This window comes from Macrotis lagotis, chromosome 2 (genome assembly GCF_037893015.1).
Source record: "Macrotis lagotis isolate mMagLag1 chromosome 2, bilby.v1.9.chrom.fasta, whole genome shotgun sequence".
Classification (NCBI taxonomy): Eukaryota; Metazoa; Chordata; class Mammalia; order Peramelemorphia; family Peramelidae; genus Macrotis; species Macrotis lagotis.
The window spans coordinates 163042425-163048038 of record NC_133659.1 but is presented as its reverse complement, the minus strand read 5'-3'; the positions used below and the strand labels follow the sequence as shown (position 1 = coordinate 163048038).

The 5614-nt window shown below is 42.9% G+C and overlaps 1 long non-coding RNA gene across 1 annotated transcript; it reads right to left on the bottom strand.

Moving 5' to 3' along the window:
* Positions 1 to 850: 850 nt before the first annotated feature.
* On the bottom strand, positions 851 to 4576 carry LOC141511260 (uncharacterized). The gene is made up of 3 exons (XR_012475297.1): positions 4517 to 4576; positions 3182 to 3321; positions 851 to 953 (listed from the first exon to the last, which is right to left on the bottom strand). It is a non-coding gene; the product is annotated as an uncharacterized LOC141511260 (long non-coding RNA).
* Between the last annotated feature and the right edge of the window lie 1038 nt (positions 4577 to 5614).

The window sequence follows — 5614 nt, the reverse complement described above, 5'->3', positions numbered from 1 at the left end:
TCCTAAAAATGTAAGGAATAAGATCTTATTAGTATAACCATACCAGGAGAGTGCAGTGATGGACTCTTCCTGAAGTGTCAGCAAGTCCTACAACGTGTGAGAGAGCTAGGGATGTGACTGTTGAGCAGAGCCTCTGCCCAATATTTAGACCACAAAGGAGGTGCTCTGGTTATTTCTTATGTCATCAAAGACAATTTTCTCAGTATGTTCCTGTCCCAGGATATATTTCTGTCTGTATGCATGCTTATGATGCTCCCATTTGGCAGACTTTATTCAAAGAATCAAAAGTGGAAAGTTGGGACCAACCTTGGCAATCCTTAAGTAACAATAATTAGCAATTTAATTACACTTTAAGGTTTGCAAAGCACTTTTCAAATATCTCATTTGATCCTCAAAACAGCCCTGGGAGCAAGGAGAAAGTGAAGCAGGTGGAAGTTAAATGACTTGCCTAGGGTCACACACTAAGTGTCTGATTTGAATGGAGGTCTTGGTTACCATACCACATTGATCTAGCTTCAGTCTATCTTAATCCTAGAACAATTCATACAGGAAAAAAGGACTTTCCCTACAACATACCTTTGTGACAAGGCTTGCAATGAGGGGGCTCCATCCATCCCCGGAGGCAGCCCATTCCATCTTTGGAAAGATCTAATTGTTAGCAAGCCTTTTCTGACATGAAGCCTAAATTTTCCTCTTTGCAATTTACACCCTTTGCAGCTAGTTCTAGCCCCCAGGGCCAAACAGAACAAACTAATCCTTCTCTTACTGGCAATCTTTCAAGTACTTGAAGCAGATCTCCCGGATAGCAGTAAACCCCACCCCTCACCCCCAACTCCAGTCTTCTCTTTACTATGGTGATTGTTCTTGTCTGCAGATCCCAAAGTTAGAGGCCGTTCCTGCTGGTGGATTCCTGTATCTCAAGTGTGACATCCTGGACAAGCTTTGGGTATTTTCTAAGGAGTAAATGGACAATGAGTTCATTTTAGAGCCCGAAGTATCTGAATTTGAGCCTCATTGCTGTAATTTATTTAAGCTATGTGACACTTTGTTATTGTTGTTTAGTCATTTTTTCAGATACATCTGCCTCTTTGTGGGTTTGGGGGTTTTTTGGGCAAAAATACTGAAGTGGTTTGCTTTTTCATGTCCAGCTCATTTTACAGATGAGGAAACTAAGACAAATAGGGTTAAATGACTTGCCAGGGTCCCAACAGTTAGTGTCTGAAGTTTCATTTGAATTCAGGTCTTCCTGACGCCAGGACAGGTTCTATCCACTGTGCAACTTGGCAGTCTTTTCCATTTCTTACCACATAACTGTTCCATTACATTCACATAACTAGAGTTTGTTCAGCTGTTCCCTGTTTGATAGATACTGACATTGTTACCAATTCTTTGCTACCATGAAAACAAACCAAAAAAAAATATGCTGCTATGAATTTTTCTGACATGTATTGGACCTTTGTTCCTGTCTCTTTGGGTCCTTGAAATGAGAGAAGGGTGAATAAGTTCACTTTAGGCAAAATCGGGTGAAAGAACTCCAAATCAGGGAAGGATCTTGGGGAAGATAGTCATCATATTCTCGGGGAGAGGGGGAGGTGACAAAAAAAAACTGGGAATATTTCAAGCCAGGAAAGAATCATGGAGCACCTAGGACAGAGGACCTAATTTAGAAAGAATTCCCATCTGGATATGGCTCATTTTCTTTTTTATACAATTCTTTACCCTGATACAGTCTTTCTATATAAAAGACTCAATTCCTTTGTGAATAAATCCCAGAAAACATACACTTGCTTTAGAATATGTGGTATGGGGGCGGCTAGGTGGTGCAGTGGATAGAGCACCAGCCTTGGAGTCAGGAGTACCTGGGTTCAAATCCTACCTCAGACACTTAATAATTACCTAGCCGTGTGGCCTTGGGCAAGCCACTTAACCCCATTGCCTTGAAAAATCTAAAAAAAAAAAAAGAATGTAAGGGGAGGAAAGGAGAAAAGAAAGCTTCTCCCAGATTTGGGGATCCAGTTAAACGACCTTGGATGAAATCAGGGAAAGGTGATTAGGAAGGGAGTTTGGAGGAGGGGCTCTCAAAAACCAAATGTATGCAGCACACACTTAAGTTTAAGCAATATTAATACTTTCTCCATCACTTAAGTATAATAAGAAGTTGTCCTTTAATCTCAAAGACCATGACACCAAATAGATAATATCATGACATGCATGTTATTTGGATGAAAGTGAAGGAGAAACCAATAAAATCATCAATCAAACCTTGATTTGTCACTTTTGCTGATTGTATAGACATCAATATGTTAAATGAAAATTTAACAATAGAAAGTCTCGATGTCTAGCTCCACCCTCTGGGTGTGACTGATCTTGAACTCCTAGGAAAACTGGGACCAAGAAGATCTATCTTGGAGCAAGAAAGGATCTTAGAACTCATCTCTTCCAATCTCCCATTTTACATAAGAGGAAACTGAATTCAGACAAGAAAACCCAGCTGGTGGCTTGCAGAATTAGAATTTGAACCTGTTTGACTTCAAATTCAGGAGAGTTTTCTGGTTAAGAGCTCAGCAATCAGTGAAGATCAGAAAGAAATTGCATTAAGAAAGCCTTGGGCTCAAATTCGGTTGCACTGGAATCTCAGAGGAAGCTGATGCTGTTCTTAGAGGAAGGCTCAGTGTAGATGCATCCTAGTGCGTCCCTAAGTAGACTGGTGTGGAAAGCCTACCAATAAACTCTTTCTCTGATTTTCCCCCATTCACAATCCCTCCCCTACTTTTTTCCTTCTTCTTCTCTTGAGGCCTGGGGGCATTGGATTCCCCTTGCTTTTCCAGAGGCAGTCATGGGCAAAGACCCTGGGAAAAGACCAAGGGTCAGACCCCCACCCCCACCCCTCCCCAGCTGGATCAGCTATGGTAACCTTAGGACTTAATCCTCCACCTGAATAGGGAGTTTAACATACACACACACACACACACACACACACACACACACACACACACACAGCTTGGAAACCCACTTAGCAGTCTTGGGAAGATAATCTTTTAGCTTGGGAGGAGGGGAAGCAGTTTGAATCCTATACCTACTCCATAGGGGTACCAGGGCATGAGACCCCAAAACTGAAGGAAAAAAAATTTGTCAGATGGGAATCTGTCTGTTGCATGTAAAATCCAAAGGCTTCTCTTACCAACAGCACCAACGCCCAGAACAACACACTTAATAGTCAGCATTGCTGAAGTCTTTTCTGTATCCACTTTCAATACTTCAAATCCAATGTAATCTCAGCTTCTGGCTGGGGCTTTGGCAGCACTCCCTTAGTTTTTCCATCTGTAAAAAAAGTGTTGGATTTGAGGATCCAAAACTTACTTCTAATTCTAACAGTCTACCTTCTTGGGTCCTTTATTGCTCCTTAGTGTTACATCTTCTAATATTCTATTCCCTAAGGCTCTTCATATCTGTAAATGTAAAATTAATATTTGGTGACCCAAAATCTCTTTTAGGTCTGACATTCTATGGGCTGATGGGACTTTGTCTCAGTGACTTGGTGATTCTAACCACACCTCCACACCTCTCCTTCTCCCTGTCAGGAGGGAAAGGCCAGCAAGAACTGAGAAGCCTGTCCCTCTGCTGTTCCTGCCTCAGGCTGACTCAGATTTGCTGAGTCTCCATTCCCAGAAAATCCTGCCTGGCAGAGAGAAAGAGAGAGAGACAGAGACAGAGATGAGGTCAGGTCATGGGTTCTCCCAACCTAGGAGAGAACCAAGTAAAGGAAGTCAATTACTTCTGTGCCTAGCATCCTGAGTCTTCATAGGAGAATTTGACCTCAGCCTGGGTGTTCCAAAGGAAAAATTGCAGGTGAGAGTGAGATGTGCTGGGAAATCCTAGTTTCCAGCCTCAGTAAACAAATGCTTATTCATTGACCATTTATTAATTTCCTATTTATGGGAGCCACTGTATTAGCTAGGTACTAGAGGAAAATAAAAGGATAAAAAAGACAGTTTGCCTCCCTATATGGATCTTATAATCTTGTTGTTCAGTCATTTCTGATTCTTTAGAACCCCACTGAGGTTTTCTTGGGATGCTAGAGTGATTTGCCATTTCTTTCTCCAGTTCATTTTACAGATGAGGAAATGGAGGCAAACAGGGTTAAATGACTTCCCCAGGGACACATAGACACCAGATTTGAATTTAAGATTAAGCCTTCTTGACCCAAGGCCTAGCACGCTATTCACTGTGCCACTTAAAGAACAACAACAAAAAAGACATCTACATAGAAATCCATAGAATAAATATGGAAATCTCACTGAATCCCAGAGATGAATTCTTTCCCCCAGAGATTATTAGTTCAATTCTTTCATTGAATGAGATGACCTCTTCATGTCCCTTCCTAATAGAGATGTGTGACCTAAGCTCCTGGAGGTAGGAAAGGTGGTAGAGCTTTGGGGAAAGCTGGGTCAAGTGGGGTCATCCATATCTCAGCCTCCCAATATTGGTGACAGTGACAGAGGACTGCTGGGCTCACCTCACTGCAGGGGAGCCATTGATCAGGGCAGCTGTTGGGATGAAGACAAACAGGTTGAAAAGTAGGAACTAAAGGGAAGGTGGGGGAGGGAGCAGGGTGCAGAGAAAGGAGACTGCTTTATTCATCAACTTTAAGACCAATAAAAATGTTGGTTGTCAAGAAGACAGTTGAGGAGGGCTGGGGTGGGGGGGAAGTTATGTCTTAGAATGTCAAGTTTAGAAGGAATCTTAAAGACACAGCTGCTCTTTTTAAAGATGAAAAAGAGATAGAAGTCCAGAGATGGAGAGACTGACTTCTCAAGGGTTACAGGGCATTGAGTTAGTAGCCTGAGAATACAAAGGAAATTGAAATGGGGTGGGATGGAGGACAGAACAGGAAAATCCCTAGGACATAGGGAGAACAGTCAGTCCTACAGTGAGAAGATTGGATGATGAACAGCTTTTAGTAGATTTTATAGGCGATGAAGTCAGAGTGAGAAAGTCTCCCTAGGGATCATCTACCTACTCAACAAAATGGGTTAAAGTCATCCTAGGAAATAATGGATGGACAGACAGAAGCACTTCCTGATGGTCCAGGAGTGAGCAGTAGGTCCAGAGGAGCAGCAGGCCTGACCTAGAGAAAAAAGAGAAAGCCTCGCCCCTCCTATTAGGAAGAGGGATGATTTAGGAGGAGCAGGTAGGGGACTAAGGTCTTCTCTCAGGGCGAGGGCTGCTGTCCTCCCGCCAAGTTTCTACTCCTGCAGGGAGGAGCCCAGCCCTAAGATTCTTATCCCAGCTCCTCGGAAGTAGAACTGGTTTGTCCACTGGTAGTGCCAAATAAGGGGGGAGGCTAAGGATGAGAGGTCAGGAGGTCAATGTCTGCCCACCCTGGCAGGACCCTTTAGAATGAGGTGAGGATTCCCAACCATCTGACTCCACAAAGTGTCCAGCTGCAGAAGCATCTTTTCAAATGTAATCTTATTTTTACCATATGCAAAACTCCAAAGACAGTATCCACTTCTTCTGACACTCCCCAGTACTTACCTTTCCCCTCCAGTGTTCCCTTAATCTCCTGTCCTCTCCTCAGTGGCTCCCTACCTTTTCCTCTTTCTTAAAGGCT